At 48.4% G+C, this 18781-nt stretch overlaps 1 protein-coding gene across 23 annotated transcripts in view; it reads right to left on the minus strand.

The window, feature by feature from the left end:
• PC (pyruvate carboxylase) overlaps window positions 1–14482 on the minus strand; it is a 111156-nt gene extending 96674 nt beyond the window's left edge. The window contains exons 1-6 of one of the 23 annotated variants that reach the window (XM_078341505.1): window positions 14421–14482; window positions 13810–14067; window positions 13444–13560; window positions 9579–9617; window positions 5319–5421; window positions 5039–5156 (exon numbers count right to left, since the gene is read on the minus strand). The gene's annotated coding sequence lies outside the window, so the exon portion shown is untranslated. Of the gene's footprint in view, window positions 1–5038; window positions 5157–5318; window positions 5450–9578; window positions 9618–13094; window positions 13238–13443; window positions 13565–13809; window positions 14068–14331 lie in introns of all 23 variants that reach the window. The other 22 variants (XM_078341507.1, XM_078341506.1, XM_078341503.1 and 19 more) reach the window with 22 other exon arrangements.
• Window positions 14483–18781: the final 4299 nt, after the last annotated feature.

Raw genomic sequence — 18781 nt, forward strand, 5'->3', positions numbered from 1 at the left:
CTGGGCGATAGAGCAAGACTCCATCTAAAAAAAAACAAAACAAAGAAAGTATTGAACATCACTAATCATTAAGGAAATGCAAATCCAAACATGAGATACCACCTTACACCCAAAAAACAAAGTAAATGTTGGTGCGGATGTGGAAATCTGGAACCCTTGCGCGCTGTTGATAGTAATGTAAAATGGTGTAGCTGATGTGGACAACAGCACGGCGGGTCCTCAAAAAAATTAAAAATAGAATTACCATTGATCCAGCAATCACGTATACACTCAAAAGGACTGAAAGCAAAGCCTCAAAGAGGTTTTTGTATACCCATGTTCACAGAAGCATTATTCATCATAGCTAAAACATGGGACCAATCCAAGTATCCACAGATATATGAATGGATAAGTAAAATCTATATAATGGAATAGGATTCAGCCTTAAAAAGAAAGGAAATTCTGATACATGCTACAAGATGGATGTACCTTGAAGACATTATGCTATGTGAAATAAGCCAGTCTGATTCCATTTATATGAGGTGCTTAGAGTAGTCCAATTTATAGAGACAGAAAGTAGAATGGTGAGTGCCAGGGGCTTGGGTGAGCGGGGAAAGAGGAGTTAGGATTTCAGGGTTACAGAGCTTCAGTTTTACAGGATGAAAAAAAGTCTGCAGATAGTGGTGATGGTTGTCCGATATAAATGCACCTAATACGACTGAACCGTACACTGGAAAATGGTTAAGAGAGTGAATTTCCTATTATATGTCCATAATACATGTCATATGGTCTGAACGTGGACATCCCCTCAAAATTCACGTTTATTAAGAGGTGGGACCATGAGGAGGTAAGTCATGAGGGTTCCATTCTATGGGTAGAATCAGTGCCCTTATAAATGAGGTCAAGCTTAACACAGTGGCTGGCACCTATAATCCCAGCTACTCGGGAGGTTGAGGTGGGAGGATTGCTCGAGCCCAAGAGTTGGAGACCAACAGAGAGGTCAAGGTCAAAAGGAGCTGTCTTGTCCCTTCCACCCTGTGAAGACACAGCATCATTTATAAGGAACAAGCCCTCACCAGATACCCAATCTGCTGGTGCCTTGATCTTGAACTTCTCAGCTTCCAAAACTGTTAAGAAATAAATTTTTTGGCCTGGCCAACATGGTGAAACCCCATCTCTACTAAAAAATGTAAAAATTAGCTGGACATCTTGGCAGGTACCTATAATCCCAGCTAGCGGAACGGCTGAGGCAGAAGAATCACTTGAACCCAGGAGACGGAGGTTGCAGTGAGCTAAGATTGCGCTACTGTCCTACAGCCTGGGTGGTAAGAGTGAAACTCCGTCTCAGAAAAAAAAAATCTTCAAGCCGGGTGCAGTGGCTCACGCCTCTAATCCTAGCACTGTGGGAGGCTGAGGCGGGCAGATCACTTGAGGTCAGGAGTTCGAGAGCAGCCTGGCCAATACAGTGAAACTGTCTCTACGAAAAGTACAAAAACTAGCTGGGCATGGTGGCATGTACCTGTAATCCCAGTGACTTGGGATGCTGAGGCTGAAGAATCGCTTTAACCCAGGAGGCGGAGGTTGCAGTAAGCTGAGATCGTGCCACTGCACTCCAGCCTAGGTGACAGAGTAAGACTCCATCTCAAAAAAAACAATTTAAAAAATAAAAAATAAAAATAATAAATGAATTTCTATTGTTTACAAATTACCCAGAATAAGACTGTTCGGTTATAGCAGCCCAAATGGACAAAGACAATGTATTTTACCACAATTTTTTAAAATGGAGGACAAAAAAAGCTGCCGTACAAAAACCTAAGACAGCCTCCTGCCAATTTCTCCCTCACTCAAGTGTCCTTTTCTTGTCACTCTACAAACCTCTGCTCTTACTCAAATGTGGCCACGTGTATCAGACATCAAAGGAGAGGTCAGGCTGGATGAGGCGGCTCATGCCTGAAATCCCAGCACTTTGGGAATGTGAAGCTGCTGACTCACCTGAGGTCAGGAGTTCGAGACCAGCCTGACCAACATGGTGAAACCCCATCCTTACTAAAAATACAAAAATTAGCTGGGAGTGGTGGCAGGCATCTGTAATCCCAGCTACTCAGGAGGCTGAGACTGGAAAATCACCCGAACCCGGGAGGCGGAAGTTGCAGTGAACCAAGATGGTGCCATTGCACTCTGGCCTGGGTAACAAGAGTGAAACTCCAGCTCAAAAAAAAAGAGGCCAGGTGTGGTGGCTCACACCTGTAATCCCAGCACTTTGGGAGGCCGAGGCAGGTGGATCACAAGGTCAGGAGTTCGAGACTAGCCTGGCCAATATGGTGAAACCCTGTCTCTACTAAAAATACAAAAATTAGCCAGGCATGGTGGCGTATGCCTGTAGTCCCAGCTACTTAGGAGGCTGAGGAAGGAGAATTGCTTGAACCTAGAGGTGGAGGTTGCAGTGAGCCAAAATCACACCACTGCACTCCAGCTTGGGTGACAGAGAGAGACTCAATCTCAAAAAAAAAAAAAAAAAAAAAGAGGTCAAATTACATTAACAATTCTCAACCAGGTCCACTCACCATCTACAAGCTTCCTAGGGCCCTACCAGTGACCGGGACAGGAATGCAATTCTGCATCTAGTTATTATCCAAGATGCAGATTTCTAACAAGAATCTGATGGCAAGGCAATGGTCTTTCCAAAGATTGGTAGCTTTCCACCGGGAGCGTAGGGAGAGGACAGAGCTCTCACCATCACCAAGCAGGTGAACTGAAGAATGGGAAAAAGCCAGCACTGGTTCCAGATAACCAGGCATGATTAGAAAGAAAGAATTCTAAGTACCAGCCTTTCTTTTCCTTTATTTGCAAATGTTTAAGAGATGTGGGGAAACACCAGACATGGACTCAGAAGACTGGGACTCAAATTCTAGCCATGGTGGGTCACTGACATGATTTTACAACCAGCCCTGGCTCAGAGAAAGCCCTGGGAAATACAGAGAAGCTAAAGAATCTAAACTGTATCTACTTTGTATATAACAGTATCCATTTCATATTTAATAAGTATGGCCACAAAAATAGGCAGACCTATACTTTCATTTAAGGCATATGGGCTGTGAGACCATCCCCATTTGGAGGCAAAATGGTGGCAATGGAGAGGTCTGCATAGCAGATAGATTCAAAGGCCAGTTTCATCCCGCCCAGAGGTCTCTTTAATTATAAAGAAAATGTCGTCCAGTTGAGAAAGCAAGGCCAACAGTTGATTAGGAAAATAATTTACCATAGTTTAAAATCATGTTTTATTTCCTTATTACGTAAGTAAGCTTCTCTAGTTCCAGGAAGATAATCGGATCGGATACAGACAAGGCTAAGAAAATAGTATTTATAGTTTTAAGAAATCTGTGTTACCTCTTACTTTATGTACTCTAAGACAATACGGTCTGTTCAGAACTACAAATCAGTCTCGAGATTCCAATTAAAACATGGAACTGAGGCCAGGTGTGGTGGCTCACACCTGTAACCCCGGCACCTTGGGAGGCCGAGGCGGGTGGATCACACGATACCAGTTTGAGACTAGCATTGGCAACACAGTGAAATCCCATCTGTACCAAAAAAATGTTTGAAAAATCGTCCAGGCATGATGTGCATGCCCAGCTACTCAGGAGGCTGAGATGGGAGGATCACTCGAGCATGGGAGATGGAGGCTGCAGTGAGCCCTGGGCACAGCAGTGCAAGCCAGCCTGTGTGACAGAGCAAGACCCTGTCTCAAAACAAAAAACGTGCAACTGAGTAATTAGCTTAGACTTGTGATTTTAAGTAGAAACGTTACTAAGTTTAAAATCAGTACTGGCAGAAGACAAACACATGAAAAGGTGTTTAAAATCAGTATCATTAGGAAAATTCAAATGGAAACCATGAGATAACTCCACATACCTTTTTAAATGGCTGAAATTTAAAAGACTAACCATACCCACTGTTGGGGAGGACGCGGAGAAACTGGAATTCTCATACACAGCTGGTAGGAATGTAAAATACTACAGCCACGTCAGAAAATTTGGCAGTTCAAGTTAAACATACATACAGCTACCACAGGATCCAGCCGCTCCACTCCTAGGCATTCGCCCAGAAGAAAAGGAAATATATGCCCACACAAAGACTTACACACAAATGTTCACAGCGGCTTTATTTCTAAATGCAAAAAAGTAGAAGCACCTGAGACGACCAGTAGGGGACTGGCTAAACTGTAATACCCATGTAATGAAATCAGCAAACAGACAAATAAAAAAAATGTGCTCAGGCTGGTGGCTGACACCTGTAATCCCAGGACTTTGGGAGGCTGAGGCAGGCAAATTATGAGGCCAGGAGATCGAGAACATCCTGACCAACGTGGTGAAACCCTGTCTCTACCAAAAATACAAAACTCAGCCAGGTGTGGTGGTGCACGTCTGTAATCCCAGCTACCCAGGAGGCTGAGGCAGGAGAATCGCTTGAACCTGGGAGGCGGAGGTTGCAGCGAGCCGAAATCACGCCACTGTACTCCAGCCTGGGTGACTGAGCAAGACTCCGTCTCAAAAATAAAAAAATAAACTGACCAGGAGCAGTGGCTCATGCCTGTAACCCCAGCACTTCGGGAGGCCAAGATGGGAAGTGGGGAAGACTGCTTGAGCTCAGGAGTTCAAGACAAGCCTAATGGCCAGGTGTGGAGGCTCATGCCCGTAATCCCAACCCTTTGGGAGGCTGAGGTGGGTGGATCATTTGAGGTCAGGAGTCCAGACCAGCCTGGCCAACATGACAAAACCCCATCTCTGCTAAAAATACAAAAATTAGCTAGGCGTGGTGGGCTGGGCGCCTCTAGTCTCAGCTACTCAGGAGGCTAAGGCAGGAGAATTGCTTGAACCTGGGAGGCAGAGGCTGCAGTGAGCCAAGATTGTGCCACTGCACTCCAGCTTGGGTGACAGAGTGAAACTCTATCTAAAAAAAAAAAAAAAAAAAAGACAAGCCTAAGCAATGTATCGAGATTTCATCTCTACTAAAGATTAAAATAATAACAATAATAATCACCAGGCATAATGGCACACACCTGTAGTTCCAGCTACTCAGGAGGCTGAGGTGGGAGATCACCTGAGCCGAGGTCAAGGCTGCAGGGTGCTATGATCACACCACTATATTCCAGCTTGGGTGACAGAGCAAGACTCTGTCTGGAAAAAAAGGAAAGAAAGAAAAGAAGGAAATGAACTATCAATACATGCAACAACACGAACGTATCTCAAGATAATTACGCTTAGTAAAAGAAGGCAGAGAAAAAAGAATATATACTATACGAGTCAATGTATGGGAAATTCCAGAAAACGGAAACTAACCTATAGCAACAGAAAGCAGTTTCATGGTTTCCTGAAGAGTGTGGAGGCAGAGGGAGAAATTCCAAAGTGGCGAATGTGCTCTCTCTCTGGACTGCAGTGATGGCTTCGCAAGTGTAAGCACACATTAAAACCTGTCAAATTGTACACCTGATATACGTGCAACTTATCATATCTCAATAGTACCCCAGTCAGGCTGTTGAGAAAACTAAAATGCATCCTGCCTGTAATCCCAGCACTTTGGGCGGCCAAGGCGGGCTGATTGCCTGAGCTCGGGAAATCGAGAGGAGCCTGGGCAATGTGGTACTTCTGTTGTAACAAAAAGTACCAAAATTAGCCGGGTGTGGTGGCTTGACCCTGTAGTCCCAGTTACTCAGGAGGCCGAAGAGGGAAGATCACCTGAGCCTGGGAAGAGGAGGCTGCAGTGAGCTGAGACTGTGCCACTGCACTCCAGCCAGGTGACAGAATGAGACCCTGTCTGAAAATAAAATTAACACAAAACAATATAGGAAAGTTTAAGAAAACTGTAACATACAGCTTTATTTATTAGATTTACAAGTCATTTAGGTATTAGAGATTTTATTTTAATCAGATAAATGAAAGATTTAATTATTTTAAGATGGAGTCTCGCTCTGTTGCCAGGCTAGAGTGCAACGGCGTGATCTTGGCTCACTGCAACCTCTACCCCCCAGTTCAAGCTATTCTCTGCCTCAACCTCCAGAATAGCTGGGATCACAGGCATGTGCCACCACACCCAATTAATTTTTGTATTTTTAGTAGAGATGGGGTTTCACCATGTTGGCCAGGATGGTCTCGATCTCTTGACCTCACGATCTGCCCACCTCAGCCTCCCAAACTGCTGGGATAATAGGCGTGAGCCACCGTGCCCGGCCAGAAGAATTATTAAAATAGTCAAAGGAAGTTGAATGTAATTTATAGATTCAATTGAAAATTTTCAGATGAGTTTCATTAAGTTTGCAAATGGAACAAGTATTAATAATCAAAAAGTCCTCTGAGGCCAAGAGCGGTGGCTCATGCCTGTAATCCCAGTACTTTGGGAGACTGAGGCAGGCAGATCACTTAAGCTCAGGAGTACAAGACCAGCCTGGCCAACACGATGAAACCCCGTCTCTACTAAAGATACAAAAAAATTACTCAGTATGGTGGCACATGCCTGGAATCCCAGCTACTCGGGAGGCTGAGGCAGAGAATCGCTTGAACCAGGAGGCAGAGGTTGCAGTGAACCAAGATCACACCATTGCACTCCAGCCTGGGTGACAGAGCAATTTCCTCTGAGAGTGCATGTTAAAATGTCCTAGAATCATAAATAGATCAGAAAGATTTATAGGCTACACTTAGAAGCTAAACTTAAAAGACTCGCCCTTAAAATAACTAGGTTTCTGAATTCATAATTTTATCAAATTGAAAATCAACTTTTTTCAACCAAAGTATTTTCTGAATAATCTTTGCATTACACAAAAATCCAGGGGTAGGAGTGGGTATGGCATCGAAACCTCCCTCGGACGTGCCACTCATCAGTCACCCGAAACTCACCAAGTCACTTAATCTCTCCGGTTTCTCTGAACCTTAAGTTCCTCACCCGTTGCAGGAGAAAAATATTTTCCTGAATAAATAATGTACTTATTATAGATTTAAGATTAATACATTTCACATTGATACACAGCATGTGCGTGAGAGAAGGCGTTCAGAGAAGCATAAAGTGATGTGCAAACATAAGAAATGGGCTGCACGTGTCACTTCAGTCACTGCAGCAACCAGTGACAGACATGGGAAAGGTGACACACAGCCCCAGAGACTAAGCATGACTCAGCACAGCCGGGTCGTGGAATTTTCCCAAAGCCTTGCTGTGATGTCACGGTGGATGTCATCAGGAGGGGAGCTGCCACAGAAGCAGTTGGGCCCTTCCACACAGACAGTGGAAATGTACTCCCAGCTGTCCCATGATCTCCTGGACCCACCCCTTTCTCTGGCCTCAAGGCAAATCAGGACAAGAAGGTAACAGAAGAGCAGGGAACCAGAGCAGTGCTGGGAGTACCTGGGGCAATGCCTTCAAGCATAACACTTAACAACAAAAGGCCACATTCACGTTCCTCCAGGATCCCAGGAGAAAGCTGAAGAGGAGGGGAGGGTGACAAGCTTAGAACACAGAGCCTCAGTCCCTAGGCAAAGCTGAAGTCAGCAGAGCCGTGGGAACTGAGGAGCCAAACAAGCTTTGACAATTCCATAACATGGGAGAAGGCCCTTCTTGGTGACTGATTTTCCCTCCATACGGATGGATCTAAGGGAAGACATCAGTAAAAGATGGCAATCTTAAAAGAAAGAAAAACGGAATCAGCATCTGGGATTCTGCTAACCAGCCTTCTCCAGGCTTCAGTTTCTTCAGTTTCATAAGACAAATGGTTTGGGGGGGAACGTTCTCCAACACACCCACCTCTCATGGTAGGGACACAAGTAAGAGAAATAACATCCAACTCTATCAGCCAAGAACAACAGGACAGAACAAGCAGAGAGAAAACAACGGGGTGAAAATCGTGGAGGGTGGAGTTCTTCCACGTGATGGCCATTCCCATCCAGAGCTCACTGCCCTTACTAAACGGTGGAGTCCGGACGGTAGCTGCTGGCCCAAGATCTAGGTCTAAGGGAGGACCGCAGGAAATCTCACACAGGTAACCAGCTCCTGCGGCACAAAGGGTCGTCTGAGGAAAACCCCACATAATGGGTAAAAAACCGAGAAAAACTTCTGTACCAAGGAATCCCCACTCAGCACTGGACATGAGCTCTGGAGAAAGCTGTCCCTGCGCCACCAAGTCCCCAAGGCCACAGTGAGCCTAAAAGGAGGAGCATTATTGGTGTCACAGACTCTGGGAGAGCACCTGGCTCCCTGGCTCAGCTGCTACTGAAGACCAGCAGAGGGAGAGAGGACTGGACTAGCAGGGGACCAGCTGGAAGGCTCTGGAATTTAGGCTGAAGGAGGCCACTGAACCTCCCAGGGACCTGCCATCAGGGAAATACGTGTTAGGGGAAACCTTAAAAGCAGTAGAGCCAGTCAGGCTTAGTGGCTCACACCTGTAATCCCAGCACCTGGGGAGGCTGAGGTGGGCAGATCACCTGAGGTCAGGAGTTCAAGACCAGCCTGGCCAACATGGTGAACCCCATCTCTATTAAAAATACAAAAATTAGGCTGGGCATGGTGGCTCATGCCTGTAATCCTAGCACTCTGGGAGGCCAAGGCGGGTGGATCACCTGAGGTCAGGAGTTCAAGACCAGCCTGGCCAACATGGTGAAACCCCATATCTATTAAAAATACAAAAATTAGGCCCAGGGCAGTGGCTCATGCCTATAATCCCAGCACTTTGGGAGGCCCAGGCAAGCAGATTACCCAAGGTCAGGAGTTCAAGACCAGCCTGGCTAACACGGTGAAACCCCATCTCTACTAAAAATACAAAAACTGGCCAGGTGCAGTGGCTCATGCCTGTAATCCCAGCACTTTGGGAAGCTAAGGTGAGCAGATCACAAGGTGAAGAGATCGAAATCATCCTGGCCAACATGATGAAACACCAACTCTACTAAAAATACGAAAATTAGCTGCGCATGGGGCACGTCTGTAGTCCCAGCCACTTAGGAGGCTGAGGTAGGAGAATGGCTTGAGTCCAGGAGGTGGACTTTGCAGTGAGCCGAGATCATGCCCCTGCACTCCAGCCTGGCAATAGAGCGAGACTTTGTCTCAAAAAAAAAAATTACCCAGGTGTGGTGGCACATGCCTATAAAATGTACAGGGGAAGAGGCAGGTCCCCTTTCCTTCCTTGTCACTGTGAATGGCAAAGGCTATCACCCTCTGAAAACACGTGTCAGGTGACTTTACAACCAGCTAGCAGAGCCACCTCACACCGCAGCTGCCTGCTCTCCATGCTGACTCAAGGGGTCTTCTCAGAGGCAGCCCAGCCCCAAGGATTCTTCCTGCCCAGCTTCCCAAGCTGACCATACCCTTCCAGAAGCAGGGCCTTCAGCTGAGGCTGGCCAGCTGCCAACTGGGGCCAGAAGGGAGCCAGATGTCACTTTCCTGTAAAAACCAAGGGCCACCAGAAACAGACAAGGACTGCTTGGGTATTATCCAAAATCAGAGTGCAGCCTTTTTTTATTGATTGGGCTTGAGACCTGACATGCCAAACTGCTGGCCTCCACAGCCGCTCCCTGGGAAGCCCCCCATACATCCCATGGCCCGGATTCAGGCACAGGACTCACCCTCAGTGTCTGGTCAGCTCTCCAGAAGGCAGACGCTATCTGAAGCAAAAGAAAAAAAACGCATTACTCTCACTGCTCCAGGCAGTCCCCAGAGAACCTAGGAGTGGCAAGAACACAGATTTTTTTTTTTTTTTTTGAGACATAGTCTTACCATGCTGCCGCCCAGGCCGGAGTGCAGTGGCGTGATCTCGGCTCACTACAACCTCTGCCTCCTGGGTTCAAGCAATTCTCCGGCCTCACCATGCCCAGCTAATTTTTGTATTTTTGATAGAGACAGGGTTTTCCCATGTTGGCCAGGCTGGTCTCAAATTGCTGACCTTAGGTGATCCACCTGCCTCAGCCTCCTGAAGTACTGGGATTACAGGTGTGCATCACTGCACCCAGCCAAAAACACAGATTTTAGAACCCAGAGACTGCTTCTTTGCTTCCATCTCAGGGGAGTCTCTGAGGGCACGAGGAGGGCACAGGGCTGGAAGAGCCAGCTCTGCTGTCCCGCTGCCTGGACTGCACCCCTTGTTATTCTGACAGCTGTTCTATTATCACTCAAAGTGTTTCCTCATCTGTAAAATGCGAATAATAACATCGCCCTCTTCACAGTGTTTTAGGGGATGCCCGATGAGGCAGCGCATGCAAAGCCCTGGCACCATGCCTGGCACAGAGGACACACTGGGGCGTTAGCCAACAGGCTCGGTGGGAAGCACTTAAGTAAAACCCTTTTCTGACACCTGCTACACATGAACATGAAGTTCTAGAAACGGTTGTTTTACTTGAAGTGCTTTCCCTTCTTGTGCACTCCACCAAGCCTCAGGCCAATTTCTCTGCATTTCCGCAGAGCTGTCTCTAATCCTTCAGGAGCTCCCTCTGAATTCTCGGAGTCTGGTTTCTATCTCACTCCGCAACTTGACACTAATGAGGAGCTGTCTTACATGACCTGAGATGTGTCCCCTATTTCCCAGCTATTTCCTCAAGTCCTTTTCTGCAGAGTCCCCTCCCTGCCATACGTAAGAGCACACCTCGTCTTCATGCTCATGGGAGCCCACAGCTGGAACTGTGTGATCACTTTTCGGAGTTTTATCGACTGCTTATTTCCAAAAAAGCCACATACACCTGCTCTAGCCACTCGTCAATGAACAGCAAAATGGAAACACAGGCCAGCAAGCTCACATCCCTGTTCAGAGAAAGCCAGTTGCCTTGATAGATAATGCCAAGGCTGAAATTCAATGTCTGGGGCACTCAATTCAATAAAATATTCACTGAGTACATGCCTTGCACAAGGAACTTTTGTACACTCAGGCTCTGCCCACGAAGTGCCAAAAAGCAAATTGTTGGGGGCTGCTTAAAAGAAACAAAAATGGGATGGCATGTGAGAGGCACTCCAGCAGTGAGCCTATGTGGCCTTCCTAGCTGTATGACTCTGAGCAAGTTATTTCACCTCTGTGTCTCATCTATGAGAGTCTGTCATTTCTAAGAGATGGATCTAATAGTACCTTTGTAATAGGATTGTTGTGATAATCACATTATGTGTATGTAAGGAGCTTAGCAAGGCCCTCACTACTACACAGTAGTTGGCTTTTATTAATGAATCAAAGGCTGGGCACGGTGGCTCATGCCTGTAATCCCAGCACTTTGAGAGGCCAAGGCAGGCAGACCATCTGAAGTCAAGAGTTTGAGACCAGCCTGACCAACATGGAGGAAACTCTGTCTCTACTAAAAATACAAAATTAGCTGGGCATGGTGATACATTCCTGAAATCCCAGCTACTCAGAAGGCTGAGGCAAGAGAATCACTTGAACCTGGGAGATGAAGGTTGCAGGTGAGCCGAGATCGCACCACTGCACTCCAGCCTGGGCAACAAAAGTGAAACTCCGTCTCAAAAAAAAACAATAAATAATTACTTATCATCATCGTTATTAAGAGAGCCCAGTCCAACTGAATCGATTTAGCAAGCTTTAATAAGGTCCTGTGTCTCGAAGAATACTTATTTCGACAAGGCAAGATAAGAGGGAAGGCCCTGCAGAAAACAGTCACGAAGAACAAGAGCAGAGGGACAGTGAGAATCGAGTGTGGGGGACAGTGACTAGTCTCGCTGTGGGGCTGACACAGAAGAGGGAACTTGAGGGGTCAAATGGAAGAAAGAGCTCGACAGGGAGAATCATATTAGAGAGTCTTGAAGACCAAGACGAAGCAATCTTTTCATTCGGTAACAGGAAATGGTTTATGCTTTTGGCCATTTCCCATCTTCCACCGTCAGGCCTGACTCCTTTGGCAAAGTGTCCACAGGTGAGACTAGAAGGCAGCTAAGAGAAAGAAAGGAAGGCACGGTCAGTCAGGCCCCAGTGAGGCTTCAGAATGAGCAGGCAAAATGCCCAGCTGCTGTGAAGAACGTCTCTGGGTGAGGAACCTGCCCCAAAGTGGGAACTTTCAGGATAGGAGAATCAGGGCCCATTCAGATGGAGGCAAATGCTACTGGGATGCAGCCAAAGAGAAGGCCATGCTCATCCTCAACAAACATGTTGACCAGATGCTGGGGACGCTGGGCACGGCGCTCACGCCTGTAATCCCCGAATTTTGGGAGGCTGAGGCAGGTGGATCACCTGAGGTCAGGAGCTTGAGACCAGCCTAGTCAACATGGTGAAACCCATCTCTACTAAACATACAAAACATTAGCTGGGCATGGTGGCGCGTGCCTGTAATCCCAGCTACTCAGGACGCTGAGGCAGGAGAATTGCCTGAACCCAGGAGGCAGAGGTTGTGGTGAGCCGAGATCATGCCATTGCACTCCAGCCTGGGTAACAAGAGCGAAACTCCGTCTCAAAAAAAAAAATTAGCTAGGAGTGGTGGCATGTGCCTGTAATCCCAGCTACTCAGGAGGCTGAGGCAGGGAGAATTGCTTGAACCCCGGGAGGTTACAGTGAGCCGAGATGCGCCACTGTACTACTCCAGCCTGGGTGACAAGAGCAAAACTCCATCTTTAAAAAAAAAAAAAAAAAAAAAAAACCTCTTCAACAAAACCTCTCCACAATAAAACTTTCTCACTGCTCAAATCCAATCACTGCTTCTCCACTGCCAGTGGCATAAAAAAAGAGGTCCACAATTTACCTCCTCTATGAAGCCTTCCCAAACCCATTCCCTTCCAGGCCATTTCTCCTCGCTCTTGCTTTAGTGGGTGGCTTGCTGTGATTTACTGGCCTCTACTGAACTTCCTCTTCCATGTCCTCCTAGGGCCAATACCTTGCCCACAAGGCTCTCCACAAACATCTGCAGCAGGCTGCCTCAGCTGCTTAGGGTTTGTTTATTTTTCTCTCCCTCAAACGGTTTGTCAGCAGTTGTAAGACAAGGATTAACCTCACCGCCGTGCCGTCTCTCAGCCCAATGTAGGGATAGGAACACAGCAGGTGTGCAAAAGAATGTGATTAAGAGTTCAACAGTTAAGAGCGTGCAGGCAGGAAGCTGTAGCTGCAAGTGAGAGAAATGCTGAGCACATCCACCCCCAGCACAAGCGTTTGCATCACATACCAGGAAAGGGGGCCTTGGGGGAGGCCAGCCAGGGCTGCTGGTGGCAGTGGTTAAGGGAGCCACGGGGAAGAAGATGGCAGGCGCTCTGGAGGTTCTGGTTGCGACTGCCAAGTATTGGTACTTCTCTGAGCCTGTTTTCTCAGCTGGAGAAGGGGTAAGGAGCCCTGCCCTACCTCTTCTCACAAAATGAAGACACAATCTAATTTTTAAAAATTTCAGGCCGGGCACTTTGGGAAGCCAGGGCAGGTGGATCACTTAACCCTAGGAGTTCCAGACCAGCCTGGGCAACGTGACGGAACCTAGTCTCTCCCAAAAAATACAAAACTTAGCTAGGCGTGGTGGCGCCCACCTGCAGTCCTCAACTGGGAGACTGAGGCAGGAGGATCGCTTGAGTCCAGGAGGTCGAGGCTGCAGTGAGCCCAGATCACGCCACTACACTCCAGCCTGGGTGGGTGATGCCGAGACCCTGTCTCAAAAAGAAAAGAAAAGAAAGTATTTCAAAGTTGCCAGGGACCTAGGGACTTGGCCTAACTCCATCATTTGTGGGATCAGGAAAGAGCTCTCCAGAGGTGAAAACCCCTCCAATCCAAGTGCACAGAGCAAATCAGGCTGTGAGTAACCTGCAGGGAAGGTCCACAGAGCCAGGGCTTCCGCCAATGACGCACTCTGTAAACTACTAAAACCTGGAGAAATAAGGAGCTGAGCCCAGGCCCACCTCCTGAATGAGCGGCCTTGGGCAAATCACTGCCTCTGGGCACCTCGAGCTTCCCCGTCGGAAATAAAGTGGAGGATCCTACGGGAGGCGGAGTGCGGGCGCCAGGGAGCAAGGAAAGCCCTCGCCTTACACGCCGCGGCTTCCTGCAGAGCTGAGCCACATCCAGTACGATGGGAACAACTTGGGCTCCCGATCCTGACAGACTTGGGGTCGAACCCTCAGGGACCTCGCAGGAGGCGCTTTAGTTAGTCTCTCCATCTGCAAAAATGGGCCCGAAAGGAGGAATGAGGGGCCCGCGGGCGGCCGCGGCGGAGGGGCGCTAGCGGGCTGGGGCTGGGGCTGGGGCTGGGGCTGGGGCTGGGGCCGGGGCCGGGGGCGGGCCCGGGGGCGGGTCGAGCCGGCCGAGCCCCCGCGCGAAGGGGAGGGGCGGCGCACGCCGCGTCGCGTCGCGCACTGCCCACCGCCGTCTCCTACAGCCGTCACTCGCGGAGCCCGCGCCGCCTTTGCGCGCGCGACCCTTACATAAGCGTCCCTCGCGGCGGCGCCGGCGCACGTCCACCCTCTCCGACCCGCCGCAGGAAGAGGACCGTGCGGAGCGCGGGGACACTCACCTCCTCGCCGCTACCAGTCCCTGCCTCCGCCTCTACCGCCGCTGCCTCCACTGACACTGAACAGCTGCGGTCTCCGTGCAACCGAACTTGCTGCAGCCCCGGCCCCGCCTTGCGGACTTTCTATTGGCCCAGGCAGCCCAACCCCTCCCGTTATTGGGCAGTGTTCTCCGTCTCTCCTCGCCCCTTGCCTCTGGACTCCTCCCTGCGCCAGCCTGTCCGTCACGTTTAAGCCTTGGCGCCCCACGTCAGCCCCGCCCCCCATACCCGGCGAGCGCCTGGATTGGTGGCGAGGCTGGGAGAGCCCGCCCCTGGCGCGCCACCGCCTACTCCCTTGTCTCCGGAGCCTCACGTGGGCCGCAGGACCCAGACCAAGACCCGCAATAGGCGGAAGTGGCCGGGCTGCGGCTCGCAGTTATTGGCTGTCGGCGGGGGTGGGGACGTTCGATTCATTCAGCGGAATAGCACGTGTCTCCCGAAGCTGCAAGCATAACAAGTCACACTGGGGCTCCGGCGTCCTGGCTAGACGCAGATACGCGCTGGCGAAAGAAGAGGTCGGAGGAAAAGCTAACGTTAGCGAAGGGCAGGAGGAAGGAGAAAGCGCTTGTGCCGCACGGGTTACATGACTGTGTCATTTAGCAGCTCCGTGGGTGATGATGGGGGTCTGGAGTTTGTCTGTGTGACCTTGGGCAAGCAACTTAACCTCTGAGTCTCGGTTTTCTAATCCGAAAAGCGAAGCTGCTCAGGACCTAGAGCGTTTGGAAGGCTTGTTTAAGACACAAGAGGAAAAGCTTTCACAAGTAGAACGAGTGACTGAGGCCTAAGTCTCCATCATCGAGGCTTATTATTCCAGTTTGAGGGCGTGCCTGGGAAAAACACGAACCACAGACACATCCGTGGTTGTGAAGAGGGAGACCCAGGCATCTCAGATCAACTTCCCATTTTTCCTAAGACTGTAAACTTCCCCTTTTCATTCCTAAGACTGTAAACTGAAGCCCTTTTCGCATGTAATTCCTGAGACTGTAAACCGAGATCCTTTTCATATGTAATTCTTAAGACTATAAACCAAAACCCTTTTCATATGTAATTTCTGAGACTGTAAACTGAGACCCTTTTCATATGTTAAGCTATAAACCTAAGATTCTTCAACGTGTGACCTCTAAAGTATAAGCCTATATAAAGAAGGAACCTTCCTTTGTTAGGTGAACTTGGCTGTTAGGCAACTATGCCACCTTGCTCCCGGCCGAATAAACTCCTTCCTCCTGTATTCGGTGTCCGAGAGATCCATTTACCGTGGCTGCTCCTGCTACAGTTGTTTTTCCTAAGCGGTTTTCAGGAGGTTTAGTATTTGTACATTTCCTTAAAGGGGGAGTGAGGGGAAGGCTTATAGGAAGAAGGGCAAGTAGGCTATTAGGGACAGTAGTTACATTCCTTTTTTTTTTCTTTTTTGAGTCAATTCTCCTTAATAATAGTAGTTACATTCCTATGGGACTTTAGTTACTTCCCAATAAATCTACATAAAATAAGTTAAATGTCTCAAGAGAAAGACCAAAGGAAGCTCAGTTATGCAGCTGTATCTGGGTAGGTGGAGTCTTGACTTTGTTCTGCACCTGGGAAGATAAGCTTGTAATGACATTATTATTGTGGGATTTTTAGGAGCTAGACTTAGACAGTAGGACCTAAAACTACAATTGGCCTGCTCTTGTTTATGGAAGGCCAGCAAGAATTTACTTGTGATTGATCTGTGGGGGCAGCACTTCCCAGATGCCTGAGGCTTTTAACTTTCCCTGTGCATCTGGCTGATGCCTAATGCTAGTAACAGCTATTCTTTTGGAAGAGGGTGTTGGAATGACTTAGCTCAGGGCTTAATCTTCACTTTTGCATAAATTGGGGCGGGAGTGGGGTCCTAAGATTTTTATTTTTATTTATTTATTATTTTTTTGAGTTTCGCTTTTGTTACCCAGGCTGGAGTGCAATGGCGGGATCTTGGCTCACCGCAGCCTTCGCCTCCTGGGTTCAGGCAATTCTCCTGCCTCAGCTTCTTGAGTAGCTGGGATTACAGGCACGCACGACCATGCCCAGCTAATTTTTTGTATTTTTTAGTAGAGACGGGGTTTCGCCATGTTGACCAGGATGGTCTCGATCTCTTGACCTCATGATCCACCCACCTCGGCCTCCCAAAGTGCTGGGATTACAGGCTTGAGCCACTGCGCCTGGCCTATTTTTACTTTTTTTAAAATCTCTGAGACAGAGTCTCACTCTGTCACCCACGCTGGAGTGCAATGGTGCAATCTCAGCTCACTGCAACCTCTGCCCCCCCAGGTTCAAGCAAATCTGTCTGACACCACACCCGGCTAATTTTTGTATTTTTAATAGAAACACGGTTTCACTGTGTTGGCCAGGCTGATCCCGCCTCGGCCTCCCAAAGTGCTGGGCTTACAGGTGTGAGCCACCTCACCCAGCCAAGATTTTTACTTTGTCTTTTTTTTTTGAGATGGAGTCTTGTTCTGTCGCCAGGTGCCAGGCTGGAGTGCAGTGGCGCAATCTTGGCTCACTGCAACCTCTGCTTCCTGGGTTCAAGCAATTCTCCTGTCTCAGCCTCCCAAGTAGCTGGGACTACAGGCGTGCACCACCACGCCCAGCTAATTTTTGTATTTTAGTAGAGATGGGGTTTCACCATGTTGGTCAGATGGTCTCTACCTCTTGACTTCATGATCCGCCCACCTCAGCCTCCCAAAGTGCTGGGATTATAGGCGTGAGCCACCATGCCCGTCCAGAGATTTTTACTTTCATTTACATCTTCGTGAACTGGGATCTGTGCCAACCAAGGGATAAGGAAGTGACCAAACAAACCAAAATCCTGTCTACCAAGGAAAGCAGGCAGATTAATATATGGTACATCCGATGGTAATAAGGGCAAGAAGAAGAAAACAAGCCTGCTTCCAGACAGGATGGTCAAAGACTATGAGAGCATCTCGCTAATTGTTGACTGAGCATGGAGAGACACGACTCTTCTCTCAGACTCCTGGAAATACCTTCTCACTCCACCTTCCCTGTCCTTCCTTCCACCTGTCCTGAAGAACCCCAACCTTGGGTTGGATCCAACACAGCTATTTTAGTAGCATATCGAGGACTGAGATCCCATTTCACCTTTGGGAGGCTGGGTCAGGAGGAATACGTGAGTCCAGGAGTTCGAGACCAGCCTTGGAAACACAGTAAGCCCTCATCTCTGTCTTTTAAAAATTACAAAATGGGCTGGGCACCGTGGGTAACACCTATAATCCCAGCACTTTGGGAGGCCGAGGTGTGCGGGTTACCTGAGACCAGGGGTTTGAGACCAGCCTGATGAACATGGTGAAACCCTGTCTCTACTAAAAATACAAAAATTAGCCTTGCGTGGTGGTGCGACCTGTAGTCCCAGCTACTCAGGAGGCTGAGGCAGGAGAATCACTTGAAACCGGGAAGCAGAGGTTGCAGCGAGCCAAGATCACACCACTATACTCCAGACTGGGCAACAGAGTGAGACTCTGTCTCAATAATAATAAATTTATTTATTTATTTATTTGAGACTGAGTTTTACTCGTTATCCAGGCTGGAGTGCAATGGCGCGATCTCGGCTCACCGCAACCTGCGCCTCCTGGGTTCAAGCGATTCTACTGCCTCAGCCTCCTGAGTAGCTGGGATTACAGGCACGCGCCACCATGCCCAGCTAATTTTTTGTATTTTTAGTAGAGATGGGGTTTCACCATGTTGATCAGGATGGTCTCGATCTCTTGACCTCGTGATCCACCTGCCTCGGCCTCCCAAAGTGCTGGGATTACAGGCTTGAGCCACCGCGCCTGGCCAATAATAAATTTAAAAATAAAAATTTAAAGTCTGGGTGTAATGGCTCACATTTGTAATTCCAGCACTTTGGGAGGTGGAGAAAAGAGGACCACTTGAGCCCAGAAGTTTGAGACCAGCCTGGGCAACATGACATACCCTCATCTCTATAACAAATACAAAAATCAGCTATGCATGGTGGTGTGTACCTGCAGTCCCAGCCACTCGGGAGGCTAGAGTGGGAGGATCACCTGGGCCTGGGGAGGTTGAGGCTGCAGTGAGCTGTGATCACACCGCTGCACTTCAGCCTGAGCAACAGAGTGAGACCCTATATCTCAATAAATAAACAAAAATTTAAAAAACAAAAGACCTCAGTTCCCGAGATTCACACATTCACTCAATACACAGATACCTCTTGAGCAACCACTATGTGCTTGGTGCTGTACCGGGGACACGGTGGTGAATAAGACACAGCTCCTGCCATCATGTCATAGAGCTCATATTTTATTGGACGTCCAAGTCCAAATGTTTCTACCTAACAA

The sequence above is a fragment of the Callithrix jacchus genome, chromosome 10 (assembly GCF_049354715.1).
Source record: "Callithrix jacchus isolate 240 chromosome 10, calJac240_pri, whole genome shotgun sequence".
NCBI lineage: Eukaryota > Metazoa > Chordata > Mammalia > Primates > Cebidae > Callithrix > Callithrix jacchus.